General features: G+C 38.8%; 1 protein-coding gene and 1 long non-coding RNA gene across 4 annotated transcripts in view; both read right to left on the bottom strand.

Annotated features, from left to right (window-relative positions):
- The window catches only part of LOC107559435 (casein kinase I-like), a 67,097-nt gene that overhangs the window by 23,162 nt on the left and 25,502 nt on the right, over nt 1–18,433 (bottom strand). The gene's annotated exons all lie outside the window — the stretch shown is intronic.
- LOC107559440 (uncharacterized) overlaps nt 6,968–18,433 on the bottom strand; it is a 26,458-nt gene continuing 14,992 nt past the window's right edge. Inside the window, exon 3 of the long non-coding RNA XR_001605623.1 lies at nt 6,968–7,051. This is a non-coding gene — a long non-coding RNA (uncharacterized lncRNA). The remainder of the gene's footprint in view (nt 7,052–18,433) is intronic.

Below are 18,433 nucleotides of genomic sequence, written 5' to 3'. Positions count from 1 at the left end.
GACCCTGTTCCCCTCACACACACACGACGCGTTACTCTGCGCAAAACTCCGCATTTGAACAGTCAATAGCAAATACTTAAACTAATAACAAAACATACTTACAGTCGCTGATTCAGAAGCGCCAGATTGTCATAGCAAAGTTGGAATTTACCCTTTTTTTATTTTTAGAAATTGCCTGTGCACACAGCCAGCCTTGTACTCTTCTAGGTTCAAAAAACTGTCGTCCCTAAAATGCGTTGAACAAATTCGAACATCTGGGTTGTGCTGTTCTGTTGTAAATAAATCTTAACCAATGATTCCTAATTGCATCTACTTCCGGAAGGCCAAATAAAGTGCTTTTGCTTTCACACTGAAACACAGCGTCTCACTGACATGGCTGCATCAACATTGCTGTTCCTGAAACCACGCCTTCTTTCTTTGCGTGCACATTTGGGCGGCATTATGCTAATATTTACACATAGTGAGGTAGACATGTGGGGGAGTGTTAGAACGAGCCGTTTTAGGTAGGCGTGGCTGACTCTTAACTTTTATAAAGAATATCTCTTTGGATTTGAGACTTTAGTCTTTGCAACTTTACAGATCTTCTTTATGCACCAAGAGCTTGTAACACTCCAAAGAGAAAGGAAAACTTGAAAATTGCATCATATGACCCCTTTAAATTACTAAAATATGGTCTGTGGTTCAAGCAAGCTCAAGATTTTCACATTTTATTCTACAGCATAAAATACATCATAAATATGATGATCAAATCAATCTGTTATTTATTTACTCTTGAAAAAGGTGGTTGCTATCAAATGTCTAAGGGTGTATTCACACGAGGAAAGTCTGCTAGTTTACTTGCTTTGGTCCGGACCAAATACAAAGTTGATTTTTTTTTTGTTTGGTGCGGTTCGCTTTCACACTGCCCTTTTTGCAAGTGAACCAGAAACTGTAAATAAAAAAAACCACGTGTGCTTAAGGTCATCCATTCATTGGTTCATCCATTCAACCGTACCAGAGTTCACTTGGAAGCGGACCGAGACCACCTCTTCAGCTGGGTCTCGGTATGGTTGTTTGGTGCGCACCCGAGTGCGATTGCTGAATTCACACCTGCCCAAAAGATCCGCACCACAGCGGGAAACGAACTTGAGTTCGATTCAATCGAACCAAACAAGACAGGTGTGAATACACCCTCAATGGGACTGCAGAGTTTGCTGGGGATACAGACCGTAGTCAGGGTAGTGCCATGTTTAATTTCCACAGGAAATGAAACCGAAAAATACAGAAAATTAAGTTTTAACATCCACAGGAATGAATATGTGGCTGTGACAGACTGAAATACAGTGCATTCAGGGGATTGTAATGTTGTTTAAAAAATACTGACGGTTCAGCTGACCAAATATCTTTCTGAAAAAATAAATAAAATAAAAACTTTCAGTAGACAAAAGGTTTTTTTTTTTTTTATTTGTGAGATGGCAAAAATTATATAATCTAGGACTATTATACAGTGCGTGTCATTGTAAAGACTGTAAGTCTATCCGTCACAACCTCATTTTCATCAGTGTTAAATTCAATATAGCGTCTAACCTGGCTAAGTGTCGTCACTTGAACAGGAAAACTCATCTACTCACTAGTCTGCTTTCACAGCCTTTTAATGTGCCTATAAATCATGCTCTTGCAAACTGTTCTAACTCAAACTTTCAGGGAAATTTTTTTTAAAATAAAGACTTGGAGTTCCCAGAAGCTTAATATAGTAGTGGATGTTTAAGTCATGTGACCGTAGTGTAGTTCATCAGGCTTCAAAATGTATAAATTGTGTTCATTTGTAAAAATTATCACGATGAACAAAACTGCATGAATGAAACTTTTGCAGGTCACAGAGCTTATTTTCTGCAATAATCCAATGTTGTAGAAGGAACCAGAATAATGCTAACTTCCTGGTTGGCCTACAAAAAAAAAAAAAAGCGTCTGCAGACTCTTTATTTAATAGCTAAAGCATATACATGTGTCTCTAAACTGTTTGTATGTTGTGAGGGTGATGTGGGTAGTCTCAGGCAAAGCCTACACTGCTCATTGTGTGGTGGTGTTGTAACACCCCTGAGAATAGAGCACACTGTTGGCCTGCCGATGACTCATCTTGTGTTCAGACTGCACATAACACATATTCAGGTGTTGGTTTCTATCTATCTCTGCTGATTAACTTTCACAAGCTTTCTATCGACACTATTGCTAGATGCTGCCGGAACATGTGAGTGGGAATTCAAAGAGTGGCAGGACATTCATATAGTAATTAGGGATGGGCATTCCAAGCAAAAATAATATTTGAAAATCGCTGGGTATTCGATTATTATTCGAAAATCGCACCCCTTTGTGCACGCACAAATACCCATAAACAGAGAGAAGGGATTCACGCTTTCAATCTGTAAGATAAACTAATTCAGAAGATAGGCTGTCTTAACTCAAGCCATATAATGATTGTAATGTGCTGAAACATATTAACAGAGCCCGACCGATATGGGTTTTTTGGGGCCGATACCGATATTTGGGAGTAAAAAAAAAAAGGCAGAAATCGACATATCGGATGATATTCTTTGTGTATATTATAGTACAGTACCAGTCAAAAGTTTGGACACTTTCCCCATTCGTGTCAAAACATTTGACTGGTACTCTACAGTGGGGCAAAAAAGTATTTAGTCAGCCACCAATTGTGCAAGTTCTCCCACTTAAAAAGATGAGAGAGGCCTGTAATTTTCATCATAGGATTTTTAAAGAATTAATTGGTAAATTCCTCTGTAAAATAAGTATTTGCACAATTGGTGGCTGACTAAATACTTTTTTTCCCCACTGTATATAGAATACAGTATATACATAAACAGAATACATATCCATAAACACATTTTTTGCAATGATCACTTAAATGTGGTGATCAAACACTTATAATGACATGACAAAGATATGTAATGATGGAATGCAGGGCATTTAACAATTTAACAATAAACTTTATTCAAAATGAGTCTAACATCAGTGCACTGAACAGTACAGTTGAAGTTTATTCAACCTTAATTAAATTCAACTATTCCATTGAAGTTTATTTCACTTTGGAACATTCATTCAAGGATTTGCGCTACTGTCTTCACACACAGACGGAACTTACTAGAGAAGTGTGAAGTGTGACAATTTACCTCTGTAAATAAATATAAATTCACGTCTCGCGCACTTTAATGCCCTTTGAATGCAACATGTACGTTCCCTTGGAACTGGAATCATGGAGGAATATCATGTGAAGTCCACTTCGCGGGGAACTTACAGTCGAATAAGACGATGCTTGAATGCTGCTGCCTGAACAAGAGACCTCCTTACTGAAGTGAAAGTGTTGGCTGGTGTCACTATCTCTCGAATGCGCCGGCGGATCTCCACCAAATTCGGGGGATCCCTTCAGCTCGAGGAGCCCTCCTCGAGCCGTTACGGAGATATGGTCGTTCAAAGTTTCAATGGTTTTCCATTGACTTAAGCTTTAAAGAGTTTCATCCAGGTTACCAGTAGCAAACAATGGAGCGCGCTCTGCTGGACAAACTAATTACACCATTTCAAGCATTTTATCTGCGTTATATGCTCTGTAAAAAAATTAATTTCATATCGGTGGTGTATTCGCCGATACCGACATATCAAATAAATATACTTCGATATCTTCTGTCGCAATTATATCATTGGGTAATTATACTGTATATAAACTGCGGGCATCAGGGAACCGGCGCATTGAAATTGCTCATGAACATGCACTTGTTTTTTACTTTTGAGATTTGCGATCACACGTACGGAGCAGCACTCGGCAGTACTTACCACACATTTGACAAGATTAGATGTTTGTCAGTGGCGCTCAGGATCTGCAAATCATTCGCCATCATCTCTCCTTATTCGGTTTATGTGGTAAGTGAAATATTATGTATTGTGTAATGTAACAGGCTACTGCTAGCAAGCGGCTATCCACGTTCCTATAGTGGCTCCGTAGAACGCGTTATTTGTTTTACGCGCTTTTCTGAATACAGATTCAGCCACACCTCTAACCCAGTCGGGGGTGTTTGTGGTCCGCACAGAGCTCTTATTTGACATCATTCCAAGTTACTGTAACCATTATATGCTACGCAAGTCTTTTTTTTAATGCCACGCAAGTCTACAGTGTGTGCGTGAGACAGTGTTTTTCTGTTGTCTTTGACAGCTTTTAAGTGCTTTTAATGGCAGCGCAACCCTCTGCTTACATGAATGCGTCACCACCGCATCAGCACGGAAAACATGGAGGAAATTTTTTAAGACAATAATCGCAAAACCTATTCGATATTCTATAATTAAATCAACTAATCGAATATTCGAAAATCGCGACCCATCCCTAATAGTAATACATACAGACATGTAATCGCTCTAAAAGTGACATGAGCGTAATCGCTCTAAAAGTGACGTTATCCCCAAAAAAAGTAAATACAGTGAGCTTCAGTTCATCGGTCGTAAAAAGCGATTTAAGAAAAGGTCATCATGACTAGGGCTTCACTGAATCCACAGTTTTCCACAGCCATCATTCACAATAACGTATTTCACTTGCCTGTTTATTATATATTTTGGCTAATTTAAAAATGCTTTCCGCAACCAATAACAGTCATTTTAAGGCTGCTTTTATACTTTATACTAAAGAGATGCACAACATACAATATATAGTGGGGGGGCAATAACACCATCATTGTGCAAATTTGGCGACATTGTGCTGTGGCTCATAGAACTCATGTAGAATTTTTATCCTTACGTAATGAATAATTTTTTTCCTCCATAATTAAAAAGAAAAAAGAAAAAAAAACTCAAAACAGGCAAATTTTACAATCTACATTTAAATAAATAAATAAATAGACAAAAAAGACGTTAAATTCTGAATTTGAAATTTTAATTTTGCGATAAAATTAAATAATTTGTTGCTTGTGGCAATTTGTTGCTTTGTGGAATGGTATCTGCAGTGCACCATTCCATTAAAATACATGGATTGTGGTGAAAAACATTGCATAAAAACAAAAAAGATTCCATGAGGCCTAAGTCTGACTAAACCAAGTGCAGTGTAGTTCTCCCAGTCAATCCCACTTTGGAGTCCTCAGTGCTCCAACAAATCACCATCTGCCAGCAGCCCGTTTGAGAGCGGGGCCACCTACGCCCGCTCAAACGCGGATGTCTGACTGGAGAGGAGAAACCATGTGACTCTACTGCCTCCAGTTCACATACACCAGCCTGCAGTGACGCAGCTCACTTCTGCCACACTGCACACTTAAACAAACCCCAGTTCAGCCGGAGAATCAAAGACAAAGACTGGGAGAGTCTGGATTTATCATGCCTGAGCTGGTTGATCAGTAGCCAAGCCATTCCCAGCCAAACTCAGAGATTCAAGTCCCGATGCCAAGGCTGCCCGGAGGTGTATCAGAGTTCAACATGATACCGCTACACATTAACCACAAATAAAAGAGAACTGTACCGGACTTTCTAGAGCAGGGGTAGGCAAGTTCGGTCCTAGAGAGCCGCAGTCCTGCAGAGTTCAGCTCCAATTCTAATCAGACACACCTGAATAAGCTAATCAATGTCTTCAGGATTACTAAGGCTATAGGCAGGTGAGTTTTTTTTTTCAGGGTTGGAGCTGAACTCTGCAGGACTGCGGCTCTCTAGGACCGAACTTGCCTACCCCTGTTCTAGAGGAAGAGACAAGAGTGTGAACTTCGTTTTGGCTGGGTTCTGCCAGCGTGATGGGAAATTATGGCGTGTACAAGAAGTTGTTAAATATTAATGGTTTATAAGGAAGTATTTTCTAAAGGATATCAGAGCAATCTTTATTAATGATAATGATAGTGAAATATTGATAAGCCATCTCTTAACACAAAGTACTATGGCATTTCAACTGTTTTAAGATTATACCATTCTAAAGCACCTTGCAAATGCCAGTGTATAAGTTTGGTAAATCATTAAAAACCATGGTATATCTCAAACTATTGTCACATTCCCAAATTCACCTACTTATACTATGTCCTGAATGTATGTACTCTTTGTGTGAAGAAAAAGTACATACTTTGGAGCTTGTAGCAGAAAAGTAGGTGAGCTTTGGGACATACCATTTTGTCATAACTGCATCTTTAACAGATTGCTATGTAGTTTAGTTTCATGCATCCAGTCACTATTTAAACTTCCCCGTCAATTATCTTGTCACAGTTAACAATTCAGATTTTATTCAATTTCATACCGTACTGGAGAGAAATTAAGTAGCATGCTGATCTGCCAGTCACGGGTCTTTACTGCCAAGAACTCTCCTCATGTGTTTGTAATGTATAAGTGAGGAATTAAATTATTATTATTCTTTATAATTTCTTGTTAGAGAATTTTGTAACCATGTTGTGCTATTATGAACTATTGGGATGAGCAGTTAATCTAAAAATTCAAAGACTCTAATTTTTTTACCCTTTTACACTTAATAAAACACCCTAAAAATCCCAAAAAAACTAAATCTACATTTAAACTGTTTAAGTGGATAGTGATGCAGAATTTATTTTTTTATTTTTTTTTTTTGCAGAAAGACCAAAATGAAATTTCTAGATGCACTAGATGCCAAAAAACAAAACTGCTTTTTATTAATTATTATTTTATTAAATATTAAATTTAAATCAGTCATTTTAATGATACTGAATTGAAAGAAATACAAGCCAATAAAATAACCACACTTTTATTGAAAGTAAAATCATAATATCAATATATTATTTTTAAGTCAAGTCAAGTCACCTTTATTTATATAGCGCTTTTAACAATACAGATTGTCAAAGCAACTGTACAGCATTCATTAGGAAAATAGTGTGTCAATAACGCAAAATGACAATTAGTAAACACTCAATTTTCAGCTAAAGGCAGTTCATCATTGAATTTAGTGATGTCATCATCCAGCAACACGGGAAACCTCACCCGGCCCAGACATGGAAAAAATTGACAGATTGATAGCTCTTTCTCGATTCTTTGGGTGGTGGTGCATGGCCATTCTTAGTTAGTGGACTGATTTGTCTGGTTCCTTCCGATTATTTTTATTCAGTTCAATGCAATAGAATCAGATTTAACGTTTTTTTTTGTTGTTGTTTGTTTAATTAGCCAAATAATGTATAGCCCTATATTTACAGCCGTTTTCTCTTTTAGCCAAAAACCAAAAATGCTATTTTCGGCTGATAATTTCCAGTGGCCGAAATTTCGGTGCGTCACTACTGAAATCTAAGTTTTCATTTAGCCAAAAACTGAAACTGCAAATAAAGTTTCGTAATTAAATGTGGGTAACTCGGTAATGATACTCCGTATTGTTTAGGAGATTGTGTACTCTGGTGATAAACTGAAACTGAAAACCAGTGATAGTAGGGCTGCACGATAACTCGAAATGAAATTGCAATCGTGATTAGACAGAAGCTGCGATTGTCATGCATATCTTTCAGTGAAGCACGGTTCTGTGATCAGCAGTAAATCTTCATCTGAAGGCCAGAGGGCGCTCTCACACGGAAACTCCAAATACGCCCTGCAGAACAAATCCAGGAAATCTCTATAGCGGTAGCTGAATAAACAGAAGCTTTAACTGCTTTCATTGATTCAACGTGACTAATAAAACACACGACTACGACAATATATGGTTTATTATTATAATTTTCATTATAATAAAGTATATTTATAATGCAATGCCTTTATCACTGCTTAGAATACTATGAAATACGTTGCATGCCTTATTTTGTGTAATTAAATGTGGTATTTTCAGATGCTTTCAGATAGAGCAGCATATACTATACAGACCCGTAGTTCACGGAGAAGCTGAAAGACCAAAACCAAAATTTCTAGATGCACTTGGCCAAAAACCGAAACTGCTTTTTATTAATTATTATTTTATTAAATAACAAAGACTTTTGTCACGATACTGCTAGACATGGAAAGACACAGGGCTTAAGAAATGGGACTACTCAAGGAAATTAACGGGAACCAGCTGAAACAAACGAACAATTGACACGAGGGAGAAACTAGGTCATGGGGAGAACATGGGGAGAAAAACACAAGACATGGGGAACACAAGACTGGCATTACTCCCCACTCCCGGAAGGCGCATCCACGCGCGACACAACAGCCAATGGGGAGGAGGAGTGGGTGCTCTAGAGGCCCCTCAGGACAGACCTACACGGGACGGCAGGCCCCCTGAGTGGTACCTGTTCCGGGACCCATGGCGAATCAGGCAGTTCAGGACGCTATGGCGGATCAGCCAGTTCAGGAGGCCATGGAGGAGTAGTGAGCTCAGGGGGCCATGGCGAAGCAGACAGCTCAGGGGGCCATGGCGGAGGACACTGTTCAGGGGGTCATGGCAGAGCAGACAGTTCAGGAGGCCTGACCTTGGCACTCGGCCTGACCTCTACGGACGTTTCCTATCAGAGCGGGCTCAGGGGCTGGAGCCGACACCGGAGCGGGCTCAGGGGCTGGAGCTGACACCGGAGCGGGCTCAGGGGCTGGAGCCGACAGTCTCTCCCTCCTTAAATTCCTCCCTTGACTTGGGGTTAAGGATTGTGCAGCTGTTAGCTGAGGGCTTGAGTGAACCGACCGGCGGGCTTGACAATGTAACTTCTCGATTTCCGAGCAGCTGGCCGGCTCGACTAAGAAACGGCTGGCTGACTTGACTGATGCGAGGCTGGCGGACTTGACAATGGAGCGGCCGGCGGCCTCGATTTCAGAGCGGCCGGCGGGCTTGACTAAGGAACGGCCGGCGAATTTGACGGCGGGCTCGTTCTGGATCGGGGCCGGACACTGTCCAGACACCGGAGGATCCCTTCCTCCAGCTTAGTCCTGGGGTGTCTGGGAGGTCAACGGGGCGGTAGTAATTTGCCCCAAACCAATGCCATCACCGTGGCAAGCCCGCAGAATTCCCAGGCATACTCAATGAAGGGGAGATCCCTACGGCCTAGGGCAGAGAACCTCGCTGGGGGGTATTCTGTCATGATACTGCTACTGTGGAGGAGATGAAGGAGTGCGGCGATGAAGGAGATTCAGAACTCATCACAGTCTTTATTAAATCCAAAAGACACACATGGAACAGGTAGGAACACACACGTAGCATTGGGGTTAGATGTATAATACCAGACGCTAGACATGGAAAGACACAGGGCTTAAGAAATTGGACTAATCAAGGAAATTAACGGGAACCAGCTGAAACAAATGAACACAATTGACACGAGGGAGAATCTAGGTCATGGGGAGAACATGGGGAGAAAACCACAAGACACGGGAGCACAGGACTGACAACTTTTAATTTAAAGTCATTATTATTTTTATTCAGTTCTAAGCAGCAGAATCAGATTTAACATTTTTGTTTAATTAGCCAAATAATGTATAGCCCTACGAAACTATTATTATACGAGCATTTGAGCAGAACGTAGCGTCACAAGAAGTGAGTTTGGAGTAAAAATGTGTTATTAAATGTGGTATTTTCACATGCTTTCAGATAGAGCAGCATGTACTTATACAGAGCCGTAGTTCACCAAGAAGCTACGCAAACAGCTGTCATTATCGCAAACAATTTCTTCGATTTCATAATCATGCAATAATATCGTCTGCCATTTTTTTGCGTAACTTGTCAGTGAACTACGGCTCTTGTATAGTAAATGCTGCTCCATCTGAAAGCACATGATGGAGATTTACTGCTGATTACAGAACCGACTTTACCGACAAAATGCACATGGCAATCGCATTTGATTAATCGTGCAGCCCTAAGTGACAGTATACTTATTTGGCAATGAGCCACCTCTCCATATTTTCTCTAAATAAATTATCATAATACTCAGTCATAATGTGGTATTAGAGACAAGATAATCATAGGAAACTCTTTTTGGGTTTTGGCTGAATAATATCAATTGCCATCACTACATGAGAAGATATTTTCTTTTTAGTCAACTATTGTGACTAATCCTTTCTGGATAAATTACACTGTGCCATAGTAATGCCACTATTAAAACTTCATTTTGAGCTTAAGTTGACTGAGCTCACTCATGATGCAACAAAATCGTTTAAGTTTACAAATCCCTTGGCATTACATGAGCCTCCCTCTAGCCTGACGAACAGAGAGAGATGGAGAGGAGACAAATAGGATGGACGTGGATTACATAAGCGTCATGGGCGGTGTTATGTCATTCACAAAGCTGCGCTTGAGGATGGAGAGACAGAGGAACTCTCCCTCCCACCAGAACATCCTGCCCTCAACAGCACCACTCCTCCGCAACACACGCAGCGGTCAGGACAGCATGATTAACAAATTTGCTGGAAGTGCTCATGCACAAACATTCACAGCAAGCACCGCTGGAACAACAGCAAAACAAGAGACTGGTGGACAAGGCACGACCGGTGATCAGGTTGGAGGGAAGAGTGCGATCAGTCATGTTTGCAGACGGGGGCAGTATGCGATTACGGGCAGGTGGTATTATCTGCACGTTTTATCTGCCTGTGTGCGTGGGATACGCCTGGACACAGCTCAGACTTCCTGTCAGGCCAACCCTGATGTGCTGGGAAGACAGGGGGCGGTGTCAAAAACAAAGTGGTGCCATCGGGACAAATGCAAACCATCCATTGCAATCTAAATCAGAGTTACCACGAGCCTTTTGTCCAAAATGCACCTACAGCAAAGCAACATTGTGAGACACGAATCTTTGCTGTGATATTTCTTCTCCCTGTCTGTCAGCCCAGTCGCTGTAACATGACCTGAACGGCTGTGATGTCCGTGAATGTGTACCCACATGAAAGATTTCCCTCGCTCTCTTTTGTACCTGAGCGGTTCAGATTAAAAGGGATGATCTCTAGTGCAAACAGAAGAAATCATTACAGCTGAATCAGTTTGTGTAATCAGTTGACATCATACACAGCAAATAAAAAGCTTTCGGAGAAACTGTCCTGAAAGGGCTGCGCCAATCCAACTATAAACTATTCATTCAGCATTACAGCTGGATAATACAGACAAAATATCAACATTTTCAGATATAAGACTATATTTATATTTATGAATTAGCACCAAGTTTTTTTTTTTTTTTTAACCACACAAGCCATTGTTGCCATTTATATACAAAATGTTTAAACCAAGCTGGATAACACAGTACAAATTTAGAAGACAAAAGGCACGTTTTTCCAAATTGAATATTTGTAAAGGATTTGTACGTACCAATTTAACAGTTCAAAGTAAACAAAAGGTGCACTGTACCTGCATTATTTATTATTTTGAAAGCATTTTAAAAGCACATATAAAAATGAGACATAGGGACTGAATAATTTTGAACTATGATGCCAACAGATGATTAAATCAGTGTTTAATATAGACAGATATAAATTTAACTTTCAAATTCCAATTCCATTTTTGCTATAGACATTGAAATAATAAGCTAATATTAAACATTATGTTCTCTTATACTCACAAGTTGGAGTCACAACATCAAAAGTAAGAACTGGCCTACTGGAAACTCAACAAGTTAAAGTGCATGAAACTAAAGTGGATTCATTTTAAATGCAAGCATCATATTGCATGTACTAGGGCTGCACGATATGTCATTTCAGCATCGATATCGCAATGTGCACATCCGCGATAGTCACATCACAGGATGTGCAGTGCTTCCCACATATAGACTTTACTTGGCGGGCCGCCCATATATTAACAGCCACCCAAGTACATATGGAGAAACATTTTTGCTTTTATTATTTTTATCCTCACACTTTTTTTTTATCCGCTCAAAATAATAATACCATCCGTGATCGATTAACTAGTTGAAAATCTCCCCTTCGCCCTACACGTTTCGTATCTGCTCATTCTGTGTGCACGAGAACGGTTTACTCCCGCTGACGTTCCCGCGTGCGCTGCAGAGACGCCGCGAATATTTCACAGACAAAGACAGGGCTTGACAGTGCGGGCACTTCAGTCGCAAATAAAAATAGAAATAGATGTGCGCGAACTGTAAAATGTATTTAAGGAGCACGTGTGCGAATAAAGCAAAATCCCTCCAGGTGAGTTTTCTTAAATTTACTGTCATAAAAAGTCTTCAATACATGAAATGGTAAAACAAACGTCTTAATGATCATTTTAAGTCATCCTATATTTTGGGGATGGAAAAACATAAATCGCGATACAGCCTATCGATTATTAAACTTCAAAATTATTTCATAAAAAGAAAAAGAAAAAAAAGAGCGCTTGTCACAAGGCGGCGCTGTTGTGTTTTCTACAGGCTCGCTCAACATAATTAAAAGTCACAGGTTATGTTGTTGTTGTTTTTTTCTGGGCATTATTGGTATTTTGGTTACACAATTCATTTCATTTCATTTAATTTCCATTTCATTAATTGTAAACTATTTAAGTTTCTGGCTGGGATGCTTCCCCACAGGAAGAAAAGACTAAGAACTATTTCATAAAAAGAAAAAGAAAAAAAAGAGCGCTTGTCACAAGGCGGCGCTGTTGTGTTTTCTACAGGCTCGCTCAACATAATTAAAAGTCACAGGTTATGTTGTTGTTGTTTTTTTCTGGGCATTATTGGTACTATTTTACTAGTATCAGTAAAATCTGTGTCCCATTCACAGAGAGAGACACTGTATGACAAAGGAGAACTCCACAATTTAAAAGCTGTAATTTTGCATAATTTACAATGCATATAATAATGCATACTATTAGCATGTAATTAAGTGTAATAGTAGCCTATGCAATTAAAATAAATTTAAAATATTGTTAAAAATCACACGTTATTTGTTACATGTAGTAGACCATTTTTGTGCCGTGGGTAATAGGAAGATTTTCCACCCGGCTACCACCGCAAGTATATTTCAAACCTGTGGGAAGCACTGATGTGCGATGTTTAGTATACTGATCGTTATATTTATACTGATCATTTTCTGTGCTCACACCCAGACACCGTGTCTACACCAGACGTGACAGCTGTTGTGTCGCACCGTCCCGCGCCACAACAGCTAAAGTCTGTCTACACTGGACGCGACAAAGCGACCTTTGCAAATCATTTGAACTTTGTGTCAGTACGTCTTTAATAGAATGAGGCTGTCGAGGATTTGTCGTGTCGCGCCGCATCCAGTGCAGACAGCATCACTGATTATAATGGGTTCTGTCATATTTTGTCGCTTCACGCCACGCCACTCGCGTCCGGTGTAGACACGGTGAGTCACGCAGATGCAGATGCAAGTGAACACCGAATTCCGTTCACATCCGCATCTATTTGTGTCTTAAATGACACATACAAGTGAAACTGTCAAAATGCATGTCTCTGCAAGTACTATCCTTGTAAACACAGTTGCTTATGGCTTAGGTGAAGGTAAACAATTGAGAAAGAAAATGGATGTGTAACAGTATATTGGTTCACAGCATTTTAATGTCCCTGTTGCTTTCTGTTTCACGAATGTTAATCAAACAACAAAACAGAGAAAAATCCCTTTTGTAGCTTTAACAGATTTGTTAGAATTTATACAGTGAAGACTATGCAGTGCTATTTTACATTTGGTTATTCAATTTCTGTACCTGAATACTGTTAGACCTGAAAAATATAAAGCACTGTTTATTTAATTTGTATCTTTGTTCTATTATAATCATCTATGCTTGTAATTTGTTTATTTCCTATGCTGCTTTACTCATCTACAAAATGGGTTGGGTACTGAACTCCATACTTTTAAGGGTACTGACCGAATTGCGTCGGTACTACAGAGTACCGATTCACGTTAAATCAATCGGTGCCAAATTTCGGTACCTGAGAACGCATCTGGGCGCATACGCTACAGACAGAGAAAGAGAGACCCTGTGACGTGAGGTCACCCCTGCAACTTGTTCAAACAACACACAGGGCAAGTCGAAATGTTCTGAAGTGTGGTTACATTTCTAGGGCCATATGGTTTCTGCGAAAACGCGGACGGGATCACGGAGTCCATTCATAAAAACGTAATTTACTCTATAGCGCGGAATGCCATGGAATTCATCAATTTTGGACGAATAAATCAAAAGTAGCCACTGCCACTTAATGTCTGTGAATATTAAAATGCAAAAAGACGGTTTAAATATGAATCCTGCATGCTCCGCTTGCCTCTGTATGTATGAATGGTGGAAACGCGGTTTTGTTTACTACACAAATACTGAAGAACGCGTGACGCTCGCGGTGATTTTCGGCCCCTGCGTCTCACTAGATGACGGCATGAACACAAAAGCTTAATCTCCAGAGCTGCTGTGAGAGTCACTTCGCAAGAATTTTACCGTTTCATTTGAGAGAACTAGCATCATTATACTGTATAGGCCTACACACAAATTTCATGGCAACCTGTCAAAATAAAAGTACGGTTTAACATGTAAAAGAAATATATTACTATTATATTACTTTTGTAAAGTATAATGCACATCTTTAAATATTCAAAACAATTAAATGCTAAAAATAAATATTACAACTAGATTAATCACTTAATTGTAGAAAAAAATATATAATTATTAGCCTATTAAAACATATTTTAAAGGAATATTCACACAATTTTTCTTCCATGTATTATTTCAACAGTAAACCTCAGTTTGTTTGCCAAACAATAAAAGGGTTTAATTTTCATTTGATTTAAAATAAATGTTTAATGCCTTCATTTGATTTTCAGAAAAATTAAAACAAGAATTCCTGGGGGGAAAAAGAAAGAAAGGGCCCTATTGTTCAAAATGTTGAAATTGAGACTTTTGGACTTATTTTTTCACTGAAATAAATGTTTTTGTAATTACACAGAGTAAAGTACCGAAAAAAGGTACTGTTGGGTACCGGCACCGAAATTCCGGTACCGTACCGGTTAAAATGTGAACGGTACCCAACCCTACCAATCATTGATTATTTTTTTCCAAATAGAGCTATTCAAGTCATCTGGTTTTTGTTTTTTTTTCATATCGCAATATATATAACACAAAAACAAAATATCGCAATGTGAGTTTTCAATATCGTGCAGCCCTAGTATGTCCTTTAATAATTAACCAATACGTTGCACAGCCCTACCAAAACTGACATTACTTGAAATATGTATAATTAACAGTATAGTAAATGGTATAGATTTAGGCTACGTCCACACGAAGCCAGACCTTTCCCTATCCAATCTTTTTTTCCTCCTTGTCTCAAGAAATATCTGCCTCAACACGAAACCACGAAACAGACACAAAACAATGTAGTATACATGCCAGACCAGCATGTGGCACTGTAATTCTGCCACAGAGATACACTAAAACGGAGAAGACTTGGACTATGTGCATAAACCTTGCGCACGGTATACAAACGAACACGGAACAATACATTTATTAATCTGTGTCAATGTTAGTTAATAAAAAGACAATCGTTCAGTGTTTGTTCATGTTTTTGTTGCTGTTACGTGACGTAGCGGTCTCTGACTAGGGGTGAGACATGGGCTAATGTCATAGTTTCAGAAAATATACGGATTCGCGGTCCACATGAAAACGCAAGGGTGGCGTTTTCAGATTTATCCACTCTGGGACCCGGTTTAAAAAAATATCGGTTTCACTCTCCCAAAACGCCAGATCCATCTGGACGAAACGTCTATATGATACAAATTTTATGCGTATACAGCTAAACGCGTCTCCATGTGGACAGAGCCTTAAAAAGCCTCACAGGAATAGGCAATCAAAAAATACAAGATTGTTACCTTTTTGGTGTAAATTCAACCTTGAAAAATTGTATATATTGCATATCTATGTAGTAAATTTAATTCTATATATCAGTGACATAAATACTTTCAAAAATGAAAAGAACTTTGATATGTATACAGTATGTACCCTTTTTTTGGTGCACAAATGAATGAATCTGTTTGGATCAGTAGGGGAAAGAAAAGTTAATCTAAAGCTAGAAAGTCTTAAAAAGGCTCAAAAGATTAAAAAATAAAATCAATGACTAGATATACAGGTCTAGACACAAAAAATTATTAGTATTATAAAGTATTAAATAATAAATAACTGCATTAGCCACATTTGAAACCAGTTTATTAAAAATAAAAAAAATCAGTATCCTCACATTTGGAAACCTCAACAACATCTCAGTTGCATTCTACATTAATGTGGCAAGTTTCAACCTTGCAAGCCAACTGTAAACAGCATAGTCACACCGTGTTTACAGTGGACATAAAAATAATCGTTTCATTAAAATCAACTAAGCTGTTTATTGCTGGCATGCTGGAAAGGCTTATCTGTGACAATTCACAGTGATTTTATTATTTATTTCATTGTTGTTGTTGTTGTAAATCACATAGCAGATATAACACAGTAGCATAATCACTACCGGCTGACACTGGTCACACAGTATATACCGTCATAGCGCCCAGCCTAAGCCCTGACATTCAACAGATCTCCATAAGAGCATTACAAATGGAGTTTGAATATTAATGCTTGTGTGTAATCATAACACGTTAATCAGAACAGATGGGATGGACTGAGATCTCTAGACCAGTGATGTCACTTCTCTCCTCATTGATAAGAGCTGCATGCCCAGGCATGGGGAGGGGGAGAGAGAGTATGCACTGATCACACCATCACTTTGGAGTGGAGCAGCAGAAGATGAGTAATCATCACTAACACCCTCGTCACCACCTGTGCTTTGAACTTACATTAGAGAATATTCCATTTACCTTTACGGGAAAGAAATGTTTTCCGAGAGCCCCAATAGACCACTGAATGGCTACATTTAATGTTTATTGTTCAGTCTGATGTTCCCGTACTGCTGCTTTAATATCACAGACATCCTGAAAGGTCATCTCATCTAGCAGAAGCAGGACTGCTCAGAATCCTGCGTGACGCGTCCTCTGAGCGGATAAGAATCAGCTAGAAGGGCCGTGACATCACTGCCCGATATTGAGCTGAGTGATGCTGCTGAAGCAGACCTCTCAGAGAATAATGTCTGGGCATGTCTGTGTGCTGTCCTTCAGGAAAGCAGCCTCCATGCTCAGTCACAGACAGACTAGTGTTGCGATGTCTGAATCATTTCCGTTGGTGGTTCTTTTAGTACGTTTCTAAGAAATTTTTACACTGACTCAGTTTCATGAGAAGTCGTAATATTTTGTATGAGATTGCGGAATTGTAAGAAATTGTTCAAAATTGTATGACCTAAATTTAAACAAAGGCCAATACCTTAACCAAAACCTAAATCTAACAATGATAGCAAAAATTAATTTAAAAAAAAAAAAGAACAAAAAGAAAAAAAGAAGCTGAGTGATACAGTATCGTACAATTTTGGCATCTTGCATAAATTATGAGTTGTCATGAGAGGTGTTATTTTAGAATTATTAATATAATAGTAGTATTTACTAATATTTGGAACTATTTTTAGTTTTAGTTTCTAGTTTAAAGGGCACCTATTATGCCCCTTTTTACAATATGTGATATAAGTCTCAGGTGTCCCCAGAATGTGTCTGAAGTTTCAGCGCAAAATACCTCACCGATAATTTTGAAAATGGCTATTTTGAGTGGAAGCAGAAACTGGCTGTTTTCGTGCATGTCTCTTTAAATGCAAACGAGCTGCTGCTCCCCATCCCTTTTCCAGAATAGAGCGGGGGAACTATGACGTCACTTTGTAGGCCAATCGGCTGTTAGCATCACACTGGTCCCCTCGACAAAAAGCCAATAAGGTTTTTCCATAGGCTTTTGGATTACCGCAAAAAATAAGCTGTTCAATCATAGTTCATGAAACTTACATGTTTTGTCTTCAGAAAATAATGTTTCACAAAATAATAATACATTTTATGAATTTTGAAGCCTAAATAAAAGTGGCAGACGTTAAAAGCTAAACTTAGGCTATAAACGAACTACACCACGGTCGCTCAACTTCAACATCACCACTGCCATACTTTCGACAACTTTATTAACTTCTTATTAGAAACATGTTCATTGAAAAGGATTTACTCTGTGGATGAATTTTAATTCACGCTACATTAACCTTTTCATATAAACTAAAATAAATACAAAACTAGAGCCAAACTAAAACCTGAAATGAGACATTGGTAATAAACAGTATAGTGAATAAATGAAATAATCATAACTAAAAGACATAAGCACACGTATTTCTGTACATTTCGAAATAAGGTGCATTAACAGTCAATAAATCCTTGATTAATACGAATATTTGAATTAAAAACGTGTCTTCACGTACTATTCAATCAAATTCTAGTGCATTAAATAACAGCAGAGTGAGCGAGTTTTTGGATATGGTAAGATTAGGGCTAAGAATAATTCAATATCAATATGTATCGCGATATAATTTTTTTCAATAACGGTGATATGATTTTTAAACACATTTCCGATATTTCGATATACATTACCAGTTTCCCATACATTGATTTATTTGTGCCCTTTGACCGTTGAATAAACATGAGCACTGCACGTTTCAAAATCATAACACGG

The sequence above is a fragment of the Sinocyclocheilus grahami genome, unplaced genomic scaffold, assembly GCF_001515645.1.
Source record: "Sinocyclocheilus grahami isolate Dianchi unplaced genomic scaffold, SAMN03320097.WGS_v1.1 scaffold685.1, whole genome shotgun sequence".
NCBI classification, from domain to species: Eukaryota; Metazoa; Chordata; class Actinopteri; order Cypriniformes; family Cyprinidae; genus Sinocyclocheilus; species Sinocyclocheilus grahami.
Note: the sequence above shows the minus strand (reverse complement) of the source record. Positions and strands in the feature narration are given on the sequence as shown.